The sequence below is a fragment of the Hoplias malabaricus genome, chromosome 14, assembly GCF_029633855.1.
Source record: "Hoplias malabaricus isolate fHopMal1 chromosome 14, fHopMal1.hap1, whole genome shotgun sequence".
NCBI lineage: Eukaryota > Metazoa > Chordata > Actinopteri > Characiformes > Erythrinidae > Hoplias > Hoplias malabaricus.
Genome location: NC_089813.1, coordinates 14,993,028 through 15,011,244, shown reverse-complemented (window position 1 = coordinate 15,011,244; position 18,217 = coordinate 14,993,028). Strand labels below are relative to the sequence as shown.

The 18,217-nt window shown below is 40.3% G+C and overlaps 1 protein-coding gene across 3 annotated transcripts in view; it reads left to right on the top strand.

The window, feature by feature from the left end:
* Positions 1-18,217, top strand: part of prickle2a (prickle homolog 2a) — an 87,120-nt gene that overhangs the window by 21,787 nt on the left and 47,116 nt on the right. For 2 of the 3 annotated variants that reach the window (XM_066644675.1, XM_066644673.1), the window contains exon 1: positions 7,489-7,707. The exons of the other annotated variant lie outside the window; for it this stretch is intronic. The gene's annotated coding sequence lies outside the window, so the exon portion shown is untranslated. Of the gene's footprint in view, positions 1-7,488; positions 7,708-18,217 lie in introns of those variants that run through there. 3 annotated transcript variants of the gene reach the window in all.

The following is an 18,217-nucleotide window of genomic DNA, read 5'->3' as shown; positions in this document are numbered from 1 at the left end:
TGTTGATATTACCACATACGAAGCAGTCATAGTACATCATAAATCTCAGTTTTGTGCACTGGAGTGGAAATGTATTTTCAGTGACAATTATTGTTACTGTTTTTATTTCTCTATAACATTTAACACTGCCGTGGAGAAAAGGACTGGCGGATATATACACGGCTTAGGAGCAGAATGGGGACACTGATAATGAGCGAGACGACAACTTCAACAGACTGTAATGTCTCACAAGAATGTAGTCAGTTATATTCAACACAGAAAATACCACTAATCCTTTTTCTCTGTATGTCTTTTCTTTCCATATTAAATTAATGAAGTGCTGTTAGCAGAGACTACAGTATTCTGCTGCTGTGTTATAGATTGCACAATCAAATCCGCTGAAGTAGAGATTCGCTTACGCCACACTAATCAAAGCCATTCTGCAATCATGAGTGTAAGTACCCTATATAGCTATTATTGCAGGTTGTTGTTGGCTGCTGTATTACATTTCCTTTTTATGAATTTAATAAGTGGGTCAAGATACTGATGACAGTATTCTTGAAAATCAGTCATTGCATTTTCTTTCCCACAGTAATAAGCACTGATTCTACAGCTACACTCCCAAGCCCTGGAGATGTTTCATGGAAAGCAGTACACGATTGGATTAGTATAAATCATCTTTAATGTTGTTTACTCTTCTCTTTCCGTAGAACCAGTAGGCATTCTGTTAAGAGTGTGTCATTTTTACATGTTGGAGTCTGTGTCATTCTCAAAACCTCTTCTGCCTTTGATTTCCACGCCTTGCACTGGCTGTACTTTCTGTCATCAGCTGAGAACATTCTGACTGATGTGGCAAAAAAAAAAAAGTCATACTTGGAGAAGAACTACTTTGGGCTGATGTGACATAAGGCCAGCTAAAAGCTGTTAGGGGCAAAAAGAGATCTTAATATTTCACTACTTTCTTTGACAACAGTAAGTTCAGGTGGAAAGACAAATGAGACTAGAATACTCCTGCTGCTCAAGTGTCACTCCTGAGATAAAGACTTCATTGATTTGATTTGATCTCTCTCTCTCACTCTCTCGTGTCCATCATTTTGGCTCATTGTTTTTCTCCTAAGGAATTTGAGAAGAATCACCATTATTTATCCTCAGCCATTACAGAGCAACCTGTGAGCTATATCATTTTACTCTAGGTTTTCTATTTTTAAAAAATTCTTACTTATGCATAGAAAAGAAATACTGTTGATTGGTCCTAATTTTGAATGGACATCATTATGAGCTTTATTTAAATGTACCTGAATTTATTAAAAACGATGTTCATATTTTTGCTCAAAATCAGTGTAATGTGTTTACAAAGCCCTGGTGATCAGTAAATGGCTAAAAGAAAAAAGTGTCTCTGTCTGCTCTGTAAGCATTATCTTTTAAAGTGGAATGGTATGTTTGAGGAAAAACATGTTAGTTCTGTAACACTTTGGGTCTGTGTTTACTTTCATGCAGTTAGCCTAGCATATCAGACCAAGACCCATTGTAAAAACCCATTTACTGACACTGCAGCTTCGTTAACACTTTAGAAAACTTTCAAACACTCAAACCTACTAGAGAGCTAGCAAATGGTGAAGAAACATTTGAATTTTATAAACATTTTTAATTTCATTTTAAAAGGTGATCATTATAGCATTACCTTTAATGAATTGGAGTCTTTAGAAGAAGCCCCTTACAGAATGTGCTATTTTTTATTATACACTTTATACACATTTTTTTATTCACTCCATTTTACAAGACAATATTCATGGTGATTTGGGGCCATTACTATTGCTCTGTTCATCAGGAAAGGTTCAAACAATATAAAAAATTGTGGAATTTTGGTCTAAAAATCAAGAAATGGGGTTTTTTAATGATTTGTTATGACAAGAAATATACACAAAGTATAAGATGAGAATTATATTAAATGTATGAAAACAATGATATTAAAAATCTGATAATTTCCCCTCTTATTAAAGTAAGAAAGCTTAGGCCCAGTGATTCCAAGTAGGCCCCAGACTGGGAATAGGATGAAGAGACAATGAATGTATGACAACATTTAAAAGTTTTGATACTGGTATGCATTGAGTCAGAAAGACACATATCCTTGGATGTTGGAGCTGGAGAACTTTGGGACTTTCAGTAGTTTCAAGCTGAGCTTATGAGGCGAAATCCCATTGCCACCTGGCCTAGCCGCAATTCCAGTGGAAATGAAGGTGATGTGAACACAAGGCTCCAAATAGCCAGAGCTCAGGTGGTGAAAATAGGCAACAAAACTTTACCTCCCCTATTCTGAACACCCTGTCCCCAATGGCTACAGCCAGAAATCACCCCTTTCTTCACATTATATGACCACAACGTTTTGGCCAAACACTCATTCGACACAAAATGTAGTCTGTTAATAGGTCATTTGTTCCTTATTTCAGCAGATTCTCCCTTTCTCAGGAAACTTTTCACTAGATATTGGAACACCTGTATGAAGATTTGACAACAGTCAGCCATGTTTAGTGAGGTCAGGTACTGATGTTGGATGGTAGGTTCTGCATCCCTAATGCTACTCCAACCCATCACAGAACTCTCACAGTCCATAGTTTACACCTCTCTAGCTGACACTTTGTATTGGGCCAGGTTACCTTAAAGGCAATGTAGATGATTCTGGGGAACTACTGTTCTCACAGCAAATCTAACTCCATCCCCCACCCCCTGCCATGTTTCATGTATTCATTCAGAATCTCTGCATATTTTAAGGTGGAATGGTATGTTTGAATAAGGTAACTGTCTGTGAGGAGTTTACTGTGTTCTCCCCGTGTCCGTATGTGTTTCCTCCGGAAGCTCTGGTTTCTTCCCACCCAAAAACACACGTTGGTAGGTGGATTGGTGACTCAAAGGTGTCCATATGTGTGAGTGTGTGTCGCCCTGTGAAGGACCGGCGCCCCCTCCAGGGTGTGTTCCCGCCTTGCACCCAGTGATTCCGGGTAGGCTAGGATATGTGGTTACAAACCAAGAATAAATGAATGAATGAATGAATAACAAGTCATCTAGGGCAACTTTCTCATCTCTTTTCATGCACTAATTCTAATGGGTACCCACAAATGTTTGGACATGTAGCACAAACTAATATGGCCCACTTTAAATCTCTCAGACTTCTTTTTCTCCTTGGTTCTTATTTCCGTTTTTAGTTTTTGGCTCTTACCAGAGCTCCAGCTGATAAGGCAGAAATGACCTAAATCTTTTACAGTTCAATAAAAGTCTCCAGGATTCCACCACAAGCTCCTTTCAACATGACTCTCCCGTAAGTGTCTAGACAAAGATTATTCCATGAACTTTAGATCTTCAAATTTGATTCCCAGGGGAGAAAAGAAGCCCAGGACTTCACTTCCTCCATTTCAGCAGTAATTCTCTGCTCTCATCTGTTTTGTCTGTATATTTGAGTGTTTTGACCCCGTGTCTAACCGCTGGCTGCTGGAAGGGTGGCGAGGTTATTAAACAAGCGGAGGCTCCTGGCAGGGGTCTGTCGCTACATTGGATGAATCTCAAAAGCCCAACAGTGTGCAATTTCTTCAAGGCGAGAGCCTGGGGGGCGATCTGCTGATAGCTGCATCTACAGTTTGTCCTTGACCAGTTTTTGCTCAGACACTTTGTAGCATCATCTTAGTTTGCTTTTGGTCTCTCTCTCTCTCTCTCTCTCTCTCTCTCTCTCTCTCTCTCTCTCTCTCTCTCTCTCTTCTGTTCCCCTTTTTTTACTTTCTATGTTTTATCTTTCCTTTCCCTCTTTCATTCACTACCTTGCAAGCTCTCACTCCTCTTTCTTCTCTCTCTCCCTCACTCTGTTTTGTCTTATGTCTCCCCAGAGAAAAAAGAAAACATGTTAAACATGTAAATGTTTTCTTAGGAGGGAAATTATGAGACAAAAAAGAGACCTGAGAGATAAAGGAGAGAGTATAGTTCATCTGGCAAATCTGAGCACAGATTGGGACTTTACTGAGATCACTAAAACCCAAGAGGAGACATGTGTGAGATAACTGAGTGCTTTATCTCAGGAGACATAATTGAGCAGTAGAAGACATATGCTATTGAAACTACAGAGATATTAACGAGGTCCTCTTTTTGATTTCTCTCTCTCTCTCTCTCTCTCTCTCTCTCTCTCTCTCTCTCTCTCTCTCTCTCTCTCTCTCCTGTTCCCCTTCTGTGTGAAATTGATTATGATTTCTTGGCCTGGCAGCAGACAATATAAGTACTGGCCTGCTGCTGCTCAGGGTTAGTGTGTAATATGTGTAATGTGTGTGTGTGTGAATTTTATTGAATTACTGTCCAGGTCTTTTGTTGCAACATGCTGGACACTGGGCACTCGAGCGGATCTCCTGTAAATGCAGTATTATATTAAAGACACATTCAATCCAGCCTCAGCCTGCAAATTATAATCCACCGATCTAACTGACCGTCCACTTCTCTCGGCTCGGTCAGTCAACACAAATCCAGTTTACTCTCGTCCACTCGGCCCTTTCTGACTCCTTATTTGATTAAACTTGATCAGAAACGTGGGGTTGGGTGCACTGAAATTGAGCGCTGATGCACTGCCCACTTTCTCTGACAGTGTTAGGGACGCTATTAGAAAATGTAAAAATATTACATTTCTCAAATATTTGTAGAATTAAGCCATCATTTTTTGAGAATGATATCTTAGTTTTTCAGAAAACTGATGTTTTAACAGTTAAAATTTAGCCATAACTGTTTGAGGCATGTGCTGCTGTTTGGAAGGTTTGGGGTGATTTGTGGCTTAGGGGAACTTCAGACTCATCTCCAAGGTGCTGTGGAACTTCTACACCTGCACCAACAAAAAGATCTTCATGGGGAACATCACTGTCTGGTTTGGGAACAGCACAAAGCAGGATAGGCAGGCCCTACTGTACGGAGGGATATTTGTGATATTCATTCATTGTCTGTAACCACTTATCCAGATCACGGTGGGTCCAGAGCCTATCTAGAATCAGTGGGCACAAGGCAGGAACACACCCTGGAGGGGGCGCCAGTCCTTCACAGTGTGACACACACACACTCACTTACTATGGACACTTTTCACGAATCCACCTACCAACGTGTGTTTTTGGACCGTGGGAGGAAACCGGAGCACCCGGAGGAAACCCACGTGGACACAGGGAGAACACACCACACTCCTCACAGACAGTCACCCAAAGCGGGAATCAAACCCACAACCTCCAGGTCCCTGGAGCTGTGTGACTGCGACACTACCTGCTGCGCCACCGTGCTTTAATGTATTTAATTTGAAAACAGAAGCTTAAACATGTCAATTTGATATATTTAATGATTTAACATGCTTATTAATATTTTATTAGTATTGAAGCTTGTTAAATCTGTTTAAATCTGTTTATAAAATTATTAAATCTGTCAACATCACTGGTGGGTGGGCAGCACGGTGGCGCAGCAGGTAGTGTCACAGTCACACAGCTCCAGGGACCTGGAGGTTGTGGGTTCGATTCCCGCTCCAGGTGACTTCCGGGTGCTCCGGTTTCCTCCCACAGTCCAAAAACACAGGTTGGTAGGTGGATTGGTGGCTCAAAAGTGTCAGAGTGTGTGAGTGAATGTGTGTGTCTGTGTTGCACTGTGAACCCTCCAGGGTGTATTCTCACCTTGTGCCCAATGATTCCAGGTGGGCTCTGGACCCACCGTGACCCTGAACTAGATAAGCGGTTACAGATAATGAATGAATGAACATCTCTCGTGAGAATGTGGGAGGACCTAACTCTTTACAGCTTGATTGCTTTGGCCTGTTGTTATTGTTTTCCAAAACATGAACATAGTGTCTTGGCTTACTGTGCCTCAGAACAAATCAACTTGTAGTGATCGAAATTAGCCCCACACACTGACTCTGACAGGACAGGTAATGTAGGCAGGTTGAATTATTTCATGGTACATAGTAGCAGCAACTATAACTATTGATAATTAAATAATATAATTATTTTGACAAATTTCATAATTCATAAATAAGTAATATGCATGTGTGAATAACAAAAATATATATTGGATTGACATTTTAGCTTCTTTTTCAAAATTAAATAATATAATCCATCATTTAATGAATTAATTAATAAATTATTTACATTTTCATTTATTTATATAATAATGTCACTAATTGCTCCATAAACCATCACACAGTGGGTGTTAATGTCCTTTTCACTGGACATTAATACCTAATAAATAAATATTAATTTTATTCTATGTTTTTGTTCTATATTCTGTTTTCTCTGCACTTTAAATAGGACTCTTCACCACTATATTGCAAAATAGTCTGATATGCAATTCTTTGCATATTTTCCATTATTATATTACATTATTGCCTCTGTATATATCTTATTCTATGTTTATTTTATTTTTTATCTATATTTGTATTATTTTATTCTTTAGTAGATCTATACTTTATAGTCTCAATCCCCACCCTTATATATCTTTTAATATATTGATTGTATTGATTCTTTTCTATAACAGCAGGGTGGTGCTACAGGTAGAGTCAATGTTACACAGCTCCTGGGGTTGTGGTTTGAGTTTATTTATCATGTGGGGTGTTTATCATGTAATATAAAGAGTGGTGTGAGGTGCGGGGTGTGTGAATGTTTGAATTACTTGGGTGTTTGAAACAGTTGAGTGTTGGATGGTGTTTGGAGAATGTGGGTGTGTGGGGATATCGATTGTGAAGTGCTGAGATTGTGTGTGTTAGGGAGGTACTGTTAAATGCTTGTGTTTGACAGCAGAGATAATTCTGTAACACATGAGGGGCTGACTGTGACATTATGAAACCCACTTAAATTACCCCCAGCTCCACATTCACAAAGGCCACTCATCACTCAGCTACTGATGACCAGCACCGAACATGAATTACTGTAAGTGCTCTCTCTCTCTCTCTCTCTCTCTCTCTCTCTCTCACTCACTCACTCACTCACTCTGATTATCCCAATATCTTTTTCTCTCTGTCTCCCTCCCGCTTTTTCTCTTTTCATTTGATTCTGTCTTTTCTCTTTTTTTGTCATATCACTCTCTCCATCTTTGCCTTTCTTCTTCTATCTTTCTATCTCCTTCTCTCTCTCTCTCTCTCTCTCTCTCTCTCTCTCTCTCTCTCTCTCTCTCTCTCACTCTCTCTCAGAGCCCCCCTTGTGCTTCTAATTAAAGTCATTCCGCTGGTCTCTGATTGGCCGAGAGCAGATGACTCACACCTACAGGGCTTTTAGAGTTGGGGCGGGTGCTTGCTCCATCTCCCTCCCTCCCTCTCTCTCTCTCTCTCTCTCTCTCTCTCTCTCTCTCTCTCTCTCTCCAAAGAGAGAATGCATGCTTGTTTCTACCATCCACCGTACACACACACAAACACACACAGACACACACATGCTGAGCTGAGCCGAGCGTAAGAGAAGGGGGTGAACGGCACAGAACTAAAGAAAGATCACTGCATCCCCCTGGGTTTTCAGAGAAGAGGAAGAGTTCAGGCATCTCTCTCTCTCTCTCTCTCTCTCTCTCTCTCTCTCTCTCTCTCTCTCCCCCCCCCCCCCCCTCTCACTCTCTCTCTCTCTCTCTCTCCGTCTCACTATATACCTTTATCCCTTTCTCCAACCTCATCATTGTACCCTGCCATCACACACACAACAGGAGAGACAGCAAGAACAACAGTGCGAGGGGAGAACAGAAAGACAAAAACAATTGGTGAGTCTCTCTGCATGCCTCCCAGCTTATGAAACTGCTGCATGGATCGGGGGTGTGTGAGAATGTGTGTATGTGTGTGTGTGCGTGTGTGTGAGTGCGAGAGAGCAAGTGAGCAAGTGTGTTTATGATTTAATAAATATCTATTCAGGTTTTACCATGTGTACCAAGGGAGCCTCGCAGTGACATGTTATATATATAGTCCTTTACCTGGTGAGACCTGTGATGGAGAGTCTCTGTTGTTTACAATTCTTTAAAGAGGTTCTACACAGCACAGAAAGGGATTCCACTTTTGGAAGAGGCCATAGGACCCCCGCTGGCAAAAGAAAAAGGTTCTTTAAGGATGAGTTTTTACAGCAGAGAGGGAAAACAAACTCTTATTTAAGTTGTCACAGTTCTGTACACACTTATAAACGAGGGAGCCAAAAATGATGCCGTCATCAATGCGTCATAAAATAAAAAGAAGAATCTCTTTGGTTCCCCTAAAGATCCCTCAACTACTACATACAAATGAGTTCTGGGCAGAAGCCTCAAACTGTTAAAGATATTGACATTTTGAAAGGTTCTTTACACATAGTTGTTCTTGGAGGAACCAAAAGTGGCATCCCTTGAAGAATCCTGCCACCCTGTGGCATCTGTTTCTAAGAGTGTGTAATCACTAATATGTTCTTCGCCTGGTGAAATGGACCTTAATTATGATGGAAACCCTGCATATATATATATATATATATATATAACAACATTTTAAAGTAGTTATTTTACTATATATACACTACTGTACAATCAGACACTCAAGACACAATGCATAGTTCAGCCTCGTGTGTGTGTGTGTATAATTATTATTACTATTATTATTATTATTATTAGGTATACAATTGTAGTATTGTAACTCTAATAATGATGTACTCAGAAAATATTTGTCCCATTGTATACAATTGTATATTGTGTTTGCATAATATATTTTAGCTGGAATTGCTGTGTGTTTTTTTTATTTATTTATTTATTTATTTATTTTTTTGCTGAAACATTCAACTGGTTGTTGTGTTGGGAGTGTCTAGAAATCTCCAGAAAGTTTCTCGGGAGTGCTGTTGTGGCGCAGTTACAGTTCAGCCCGTGTGTGATGCAGAGAGAGAGAGAGAGAGAGGGAGAGAGAGGGAGGAGGGGAAACGAGGGAGGAGAGGAAACGAGGGAGGAGAGGAGGAGAGCATGTGTTATGTCTGCATATGTGTTTGTCTGTCTGTATGTATATGTACATGGATGTGGGAATGTAAGACAAGTGTGTGCGTGCGTGTGTATGTATTAGTAGGTACTTGCATACGCACATTGGTTTTGGTGTGTGGGGAGGGTGCGAGTGTGCTCTTTTGGGTCTGTGTGTGTGTGTGTGTGTGTGTGTGTGCTCGTTCAAAGCCTTCTCTGCTCTGCCAGAGCGTGGGTGGGAACTGAGAGATCTTTCTGCCTATGAGTGTGTGTGTGTGTGTGTGCATGTGTGTGTGTGTGTGTGTGTGTGTGTGAAAGAAAGAGGGAGTGATAGAGTGAGAAAAAAGCGACAGTTGCAGAGGAGTGAGAGATGTATGAAAGAACGGTTGAGAGGGATGACTGTTAAAGCAGCTCTTTCTCTTCTCTCTTCCTCCTCCTCCTCCTCTTCTCTTGCTTACCTCTCTCTCTCTCTCTCGCTGTGTGAGCCTGAGGGGCAGCTGCTCTCCTGCGGCTTTTTACGTTTTCTTTCACCTTTCCACTCTGAAACTGAGCTGCAGGAACTGACCACTGGCAGCAAAACATACATAAACACACTTAAACACACGCAGAGTGACCAAATACCTTGTACATTTAATGACCTCACTGAGCCCTGTGTGTGTGTGTTAAACTGAACAGTTTACTTTCTTATCCTCATTTTACCCTGCCTTTCAATGGTCAGGACCACCGCAGATAAGTTTGAAGAAGATGATTTTGGGTGGTAGATCATTCTCAGTGCTGCAGTGACACTGACATGGTGGTGGTGTGTTAGAGTGTGTTGTGCTTTTACAAGTGGATCAGACACATCAGTGCTGCTTGAGTTTTTAAACACTGTGTCCACCCACTGTCCTCGTTTGTCCATGTTGTTGTAGATGTAAGGTCAGAGACAGTAGCTCATCTGTTGCTGCACAGTTTGTGCTGGTCGTCTTCTAGTCCTTCTTCTGTGGACTCAGGATGCTGTAGGCTGGATATATTTGGTTGGTGGACAGTTGTGTCTAGCAGTGACCTGCTGTGTCTGATCCACTCGTACCAACACAACACACACCAGCACACCACACACACAAGAAAATGACTCAACAGGTGACAACTAACGTGATCTAAACAACTTTGACGAGGGCCAGATTGTGACAGTCATAATGATTGGTCAATGGTAGTTTGGTTGCAGTATTCCTGGTATGTAGTTACAAGTACCTATCAAAATGGTCAAAGGAAGGACAACTAGTGAACATGTCACAAGATCACAGACGCCCAAGGCTCACTGATATATGAGGGGGAGCAATAACTAGCCTCCGTCTCCCAGAAGAGCTACTGTCGCACACATTGCAGAAACTGTTAATACTAGGATAGGACACTTTTAGAATACACAGTACATTGCAACTTCCTGTGTAAGGGGCTCTGTGACTATACAGACCACTTTGCATGATCCCTTGTGTGTCAGAGAGCCCTGGGCACCCCTGAGCCTGTAAGCAGTTCACATTTCTATAAATAGAAGTCCTATAAATTGTGATGTTGGGTTGTTGGTTAGTTTATATATATATTTGTTAGGATTATGGCAGTAGGGAACTTACTTCTAGATATTTTCTGACCTCCCCATCCTCCCACAACACACAAACACAGATTTACGTCACATTTCCCATAAATATGATGGAGTGTTACGCACTTGCTGCTCCTATTTCAGACTTCAATTTGGAGCTAATGATGTCATCCTCACCACAAGACTCTTGAGTATAATGGGAATGCATGAAAATGATTGAAATTCATATGGATGACAAACACAATCCATTATACCCAAATGAGAGCATGCATTTTCAGCAACACCAGCTCATTTATATTTGCTGGAAGCTTCAGCCAAATCAGGGTTGTTGTTTTTTTTTTTTTTTTGTTTTTTTTGCTTTTGGCATAGAACTGCCTTATGTTAAAAGATTATAGCTTTATGCATGAGTCATGAATATTGCATTTGGCCTCTTGTCCTTTTCTTTTGTTCTGACTTTAGACTTCATTTGTGTCTCTCACACACACAAACACACACACACACACAGCTAGGGGGTCCACGTCACTGCGACGAAAAAGAGAGGCACATTGTTCTAGTCCTCCCTCTCATTCCACCGTTTCTATCTTTCTTCTGAAATTTTGATGCTGGATGCCACAGCGCTGTGAAATTGCATCATGCCTGGGTGGACTGTGAGGAGACAGCAATGGCCATATCTGTCCAGCAATAAGATCCTAATGTCCCTCCTCCTGTTTACAAACAGCCACCCACTTCACTTTATGGACACAGCTGTCCTCCTGACTATATCTAATTTCAATGGATGCCAATTTCCATCTGATTTTCAGTACAAATATGGTCAGAACACATATAAGAATATCATATAATAGTGATGCAAATGTAAAAAAAAATAACCTGGCTTATCAGATTTATATCATTTTTGGAAGCCTTAAAATGAACTTTAAAATTGTCCAAAATTGGCCATCGCCCAAAATGTACATATATTTATGCTTATTCTATAACAGAGGGGCCAAAACTGGTTGTGAAATAGGGACCAAAGAACAAAGCTTATAGAGTGAAAATATATGGTATGAGGACATTCCAATTCAAAAATATAAATTGTTCATAAAAATAAATATTGAGTAGGATGTATTATGTCATAATTTACATAATTTGAAAACACAGTCATTTAAACTGACCTGAAATTTGAAATTGACCTGTTGTCCTAAAGTTCTAGAAAAAAAAAATGAAAACACTTACGTACATTTTACTGTGATGTTACAACTCTGAAAATACGAATTAATTAAAACTGACAGTGACAGAAACATTAATTCATTCATTCATTCATTCATTATCTGTAACCACTTATTCAGTTCAGGGTCACAGTGGGACCAGAGCCTACCCGGAATCACACCCTGGAGGGGGCGCCAGTCCTTCACAGTGTGACAATCACTCACACACTCACACCTACGGACACTTTTGAGTCGCCAATCCACCTACCAACTTGTGTTTTTGGACTGTGGGAGGAAACCAGAGCACCCGGAGGAAACCCACGCAGACATGACAGAAACAATATATATTCATTCATTGTCTGTAACCGCTTATCCAGTTCAGGGTCGCGGTGGATCCAGAGCTTACCCAGAATCACTGGGCACAAGGCAGGAACACACCCCGGAGGGGTCAACAATATATACATATATCTCAATTAGTTCTGGAGATGCATATATAATCTCAAAAACATTCCAGCCATACTAGATTTATTAATATCATATGGACTGAGTTTGTAGGGTAAATATCAATATATTCATGGTTCAGAGCAGCCAAGTGTATGGGTGACTGCACTTTAAATGCTGTAGCAATTGTTCAATTTTGCAGTATTTGCATACACCAAGCTGTACTACACCCCTATATATCACAGACACAAAATAAAGTGTGCTCCTTTCAAGGCAACGGCCAGCCTTTTTTCCTGCTGATAACCCCATTACTTCAAGTCTGCTGACAAACAGGAAAAGCAGAAATATGGGATTTTGCAGCAAATAACATAATTTCCAGTATCTACATTCATCCAGCAATGCTGAGCCATAGTGTTCAGCTCAACACATGATTTCACTGTAAGGAGAGTGTGGTGATGTCACAGAGTTGACTTACATAACATCTGTAAAGGAGAACAGACTGGGCCTGAAGTCTGCTTGATCCTTAGCTTAACACTTGAGCCTTTCTGGAGAACCCGGATATGGGCTTTTCTTTCTTCCCTGTTTCTGTCTTTGTCCATTTCCTTGCACCATACTATGGATCCTTGAGAAGATGGCTGCCGTCACAAGGACATTTTGGTAGCTGTCAAAAAACAGCATCTCACCATTGATTTCAATGAGAACAAACGTTCAAAACTTTATCCTTTTCTGGTTGCAGCATTGTGATGTAACCTTGTGCCAACCAATAAGAGGCGCTTCATTCAGTTACACTGAGGGGAACGTATTAAGAACAAATCTTTTCTGTTCATTTGCATATTAATGTGGCTTCAACACAGTTTGGCACAAACACTTACAAACAGTGCGGAGCCCGGTTTCCTCAGAGCATTTCGCTAATCATACTCAGGGCCACAGTAGCGTTCTGAGGGCGGGCTTTAATGAAATATCAATCTGCTGATTGGCTTTTTAAGACTTTTGCTGCACAAACAAAAAGAATGCGAAAAAAGATTGTCCCACCCCCTCTTCTGTGAATCTACCAATCACAGTGTTGAGTGTTTTATGTGAGAGCACAAACATAAGGCTAATCAGTGTAAAACAGACACAAATAATATGGAGAAATGAGTACTGATTCAATATGGTGAAAATGAGAAGCTATAAAAAGTGATGTTTTGGTAAACAGTGGATCATTTTCATTTAAAGGAACAGGCGCTAAAACCGGTCATTTTGAACAGAGTTGTTTAGACAGACGGGAGACTGGTGCTGTGGTGTTGGATCTTTGTGGTATTTTGAACAAGGCAGATCACATCTGTTTAATCATGACCCCAAGTAACTGTATTAACAGCTGGAAAAGGGCTATGATATGTCCCCTTTAGTGTAAAGTAAGCTGGATTCAAAACTAATCATAGGTGTCATGTCAGGAACATCATAATCCAACTAAGGACTGTTTAAAATGAATTTGATATTGTATGTAAACATTATTAAAATTTAATTCACTTCCCCAATCATGTGGTCAGTGTATAGTGTTGACTATATAGTGGAAGACAAAAACCTTTCTAACATTGCCTCTTCATGTAAAGAGATTTTATTCCAAGTAAGTTAAGGGCATTCCTGTTCGATTTATACTTTAGACACACCCAGTCATGGTGAAGTTATATATATATACGATGTATATGATGTATATGTATATGATGAATGAGTGTTTCATTCAATATAAGTTTTGGGATAACGTCAGAACTAGTCTTTATACATTCAAATCTAAAAGGTTCATCCTGATTAATTCTGGAAGTTAATGGGTGTTGTGAGAGGATCATGTGATCACATGATTTTCCACAGTTCTTGGGGCATAAAGTCACACGGATGCTAAGTTGACTACAGAGCAAAGTAGATAAAATACAACAAGGAGTTGTAAGATTCCAAGTCACGAGTTAGGATAAGGTCAGCCTCTGTCCACAAACATGTCAACAACAAACCAGCAATGCTTATTAATACATTTCTTTGGTCAGATCCCCTCATGTCCTTGTGAAATGGGCCTAATTGCTGCACCGGTTGCATCTGGACACCCAGCCAAGGTTAGAAACCCCTGGATGATCTTGTGGGGATTGCAAGCACGCTTCCATCTCAATCCCAGGTGGGCTTCAAAGTGCCAAGGGAAATCCCTGAAGAGCAAAGCTCACAGGACAGGACAGGAGGCATCAGCCGCCATCTATGAGCTGAATTAGTAAGAGAACACGTGCGGACATTCACACCAAAACCAAGACTAATGCTCAAAGGACATTGAGAGCAAATCCAGAAATGGCCGCCAGATGAAGACGCTTTTTTTTTGTTTGTCCCACCACCAGCTTGGACAGCTAACAGCTGCAGGGACATTGGATGGACAGGGAGAGAGAGAGAGAGAGAGAGAGAGAGAATGAGCACAGTGGGTGTAGTCTTGCCAAGCTGCCCCACTGGTGGTAAATTAGGGTGTAATGAAGGTTGTTCATCTCTCTCTCTCTCTCTCTCTCTCTCTCTCTCTCTCTTTCTCTCTCTCACTTTGTTGTGATCGCCAGTGAACTCCAGCCCTTGGCAAACTGTCTCATATGCAGACACGTCCAGCTCACAATAACGAACGTTCAGACAAACAGAACATCAAACACAAATCACTGCAAGTGATGCTTGACTCAAATTGTTCTTTCAACCTGGTTCCTTTTAATAAATCCTTCAAACCAATTCACAAAGTAGCAATATCAGATTCACTCAATGACTGTTTTCTTTAGATTTGTTCAGATTGTCCCTTTGTAGAATGTAGCTGACTCCCAATTTCTCTGTGATGTGGTTCTGATTTGAATCAGTGAATCATTTTGGTAGTGGTGATAATAATAACAAGATTCACTAACTGGATCTAGTGCAACTGCACATAAAGGAATTTTCAGGTCATTTCTGAAATGTTTGATTGAAAAGAATAATCTATTAAATCGAATTGTAATTCTGGTCATTAATCTTGAAGCAGAAGTAGCAACATTGAACCTGCTAAATATATCTCTTCATTATATAATGTCAAAATAATTGACTTATTGTTGTAATAACCAGTGAACCAAATCATATAAATGAGTGGCAAAGAATCAGTCAAGTAAACTGCAACAAAATTGCATTACTGAACTAGTAAATAAAACTTGCAACATCAGACTCATTGAAGCAAAACTTACTGCACATAGAGGAAGTTCATAGATTACATTTGATTCCTGAATCAATAAACTATTGAATTGGATCTATGAAATGACTCATTCCAAAGAATCAGTTAAGTAAAGTGAATAATAATTCTGATCATTAATCTTGTCAGTGGAAATAGTGAGATCATACTCACTTGTTGAATCCATTCTTTCTGCATGTAAAAGAAGCAAAAATAAAGTTGAATCCTTGAACGATTTAACTGAATCACTGAAACGAACAATTCAAATGCATCCAGATGCAGATGTAGACAATACACTGCAAAACAAGTGACGTATAAAACACACAAGAATGAACCTAAGACATGCCTTTTGATCCCCACTGGTTGTTTATCAGAGTCACAGCAGTGGTATAGTCTAGCACCCAATCTGGTGCGGTGTGTAAATGCCAAAATCTACTGCTTGATTATGCAAAATGACCTTATGGCATGTCTGAGGTCAGATGGAGAAGCTCTATAACCAAACGCTGGCTGACCTAAGGGATCCAACAGTTGCTCGGTGAAGTGAAGCATGCTGGTCCATGCTTGTGGAGTGAGTCTTGTGAATGCTGATGAGCAAATAATGAAGTGCTCTGTTTTTTTTCTCCTGAAATGGCTTGCCTTGGTAATTAAACCTTTCCCCATCTGTGTGTGGGCTTGTGCACTGCATTAAAAACTTTACAGTCTGGTTGCAAGTATATATACAATATACATTATATGGTCAAAAGCTTGTGGAAACCTGCTCATTTCTTCTGAAATGAAGGGTATTATTAGTAGTGGTGCTGGTTCGCTCTTCTTTGCGCTTCAGTTACATCCCCTGTTCTTCTGGGAAGGCTTTAAACTAGATGTTGGAAAATTATTGCAAAGATTTGAGGGCATTCATTATTTCTGAGGTCACAATGTTGGAAAATTAGATCTGGACCACGAAAACCTCTCCAATTCATTCTGAAGGGCCTGAATTGTGCTCAATCATTCCAGGAACACAGCTCCATCTCTACTGCTGCTGAGAGGCAAAATTTCCAGTGGTCAATGCTTTTCTATGGAGATTACATGAAAAATATGTGCCAATGTGCACACCTCATTTCCCAAACTAGTTGGGACATGGTGACAAATGTCAATAAAAACAAAGTGTGAAAATCATTTAAACACTATATTTAATTCACAATTTATAAAAGCTACCTTGCAACACATTTCATAGAAAATGGGACGAACTCGTCTTTGTAATATTTTCAAATAAATATCAGGTTTAAAGGAACACTAATGTAATATTTATCTTTAAAAATTACAACTTCAAAATTATAGTAATGCTTCACTGACCTGCAATGGGGAAAATAGAACCTATGCCATTGCTATTCCCGACTCTACACTGCAGAAACTGCAATATGTAACTTTTGGAGGAGGGTAGGAAACACCCCCCCCTCCCCAACTCCCCATTGTTTTTATTACACTGATGTAAAATGGAACACTAGGTGGAGTCCCTGGAGCAAAAACCCAAATGTTACCTAGTGTTACTTTTAATTATTTGTCCATCATTTCATTCTGTTTTAATTGACATTTTGCGCAGCATTACAATCTTTTCTGGAAATGGGGTTTGTACTCCTGGGTCAGTAGTAAATAAAAATGCATGACATCCATAAATGTTTGAATATACTGCTGTGTGATTTATAGCATGGATGTGTAAACATTGCTCTCATTGATTAAGTTTAGGGGGAGAGGCCAAGGAAGGCCTTGCACTGAAAAGGTTATGTGTAAACAAGTGTGTGGTCAAACTGTCCTTCAAGTTGAATTTCCACAGCGTTTTGAATGATGTCAGACTCGTGCTTCTTTCTCCTGTGGACGGATGACATTTACGGATCACTCTATGTATAGGGTCTGCCTGACCTTCGGATCTTGCAGATAAAGTACCGTTCGGATTAGTTTTGATACATAATACATGATACAGATCAGACGGCCTTCTCAGTGCTTCAGGTCAGAAGTAGCTGAATGTCTGCTGAGTGTCCACTCTCCTGTCTCTCTCACTTCTACATCCTGTGGCGCTGAGGGAGAGGTGTGACAGTAACATGCTAACCTTCCTGTTGTCGCCTACATTTCCCATCTGTCCCTCTTCTCTAGCCATCTGGCCCTTCCTGGACTAATTAGCCAATCAGCTACTCCGGTGAGAAAGCCTTGTATTAGATTGTTTGTACCATGTTAGCAATTTGGCAGTTTTACACTAATGGCAGTTTAAGAGAACTAGAGGACATTTGTTCTAATGGAAAGCAAGTGTTTTGTTTGGTTTTGGGCTTTTTTCAACATTTTTTCAACAATTTCTGCCAGACTGCCATCAGGACTTTGGTAAAACTTTGCAGTAGCCTAGTTAGCATTATAAACATGAATATGGAAAAATGAACTGAGGCATATATCAAAACTGTCATGGAACCCCATGTTAATATATAATCATCAATAAACCTTCATTCATTCAGACATGTTCTATAAACACTTCATCCTGCTCAGGGTTGCTGTGGGTACAGAGCTTTGCTGGGATCACTGGGAGCAGGGCAGGGCCCCAGTCCACCAAAGGGCATTAGGCTGCATCAGAAACTGTGCCCTATTCACTATATAGTGCACTATTGTGATGTTCCACCATTTGTTAGTACTGTCTAAAAACATAGTGGACAATATTCAGTGCACTCAAACAATCCTTCAGTGCATGACAACTCATGTACACTAGCTCACACTAATGGATAGCGTATACCCATAATGCACTGTCTGAGGTAGTATATGATAATTCACTGTACCCTCCTGGGTTCAGTTCCCTATAATAGTTTATTGCACAGTGAGAAATTAATTCACACATTCACCCCTGTGGACACTTCTGAATAGCTAGTCCACCTACAAAAATGTGTGGGAGGGAACCAGAGCACCAGGCAGAAACCCACCCAGACA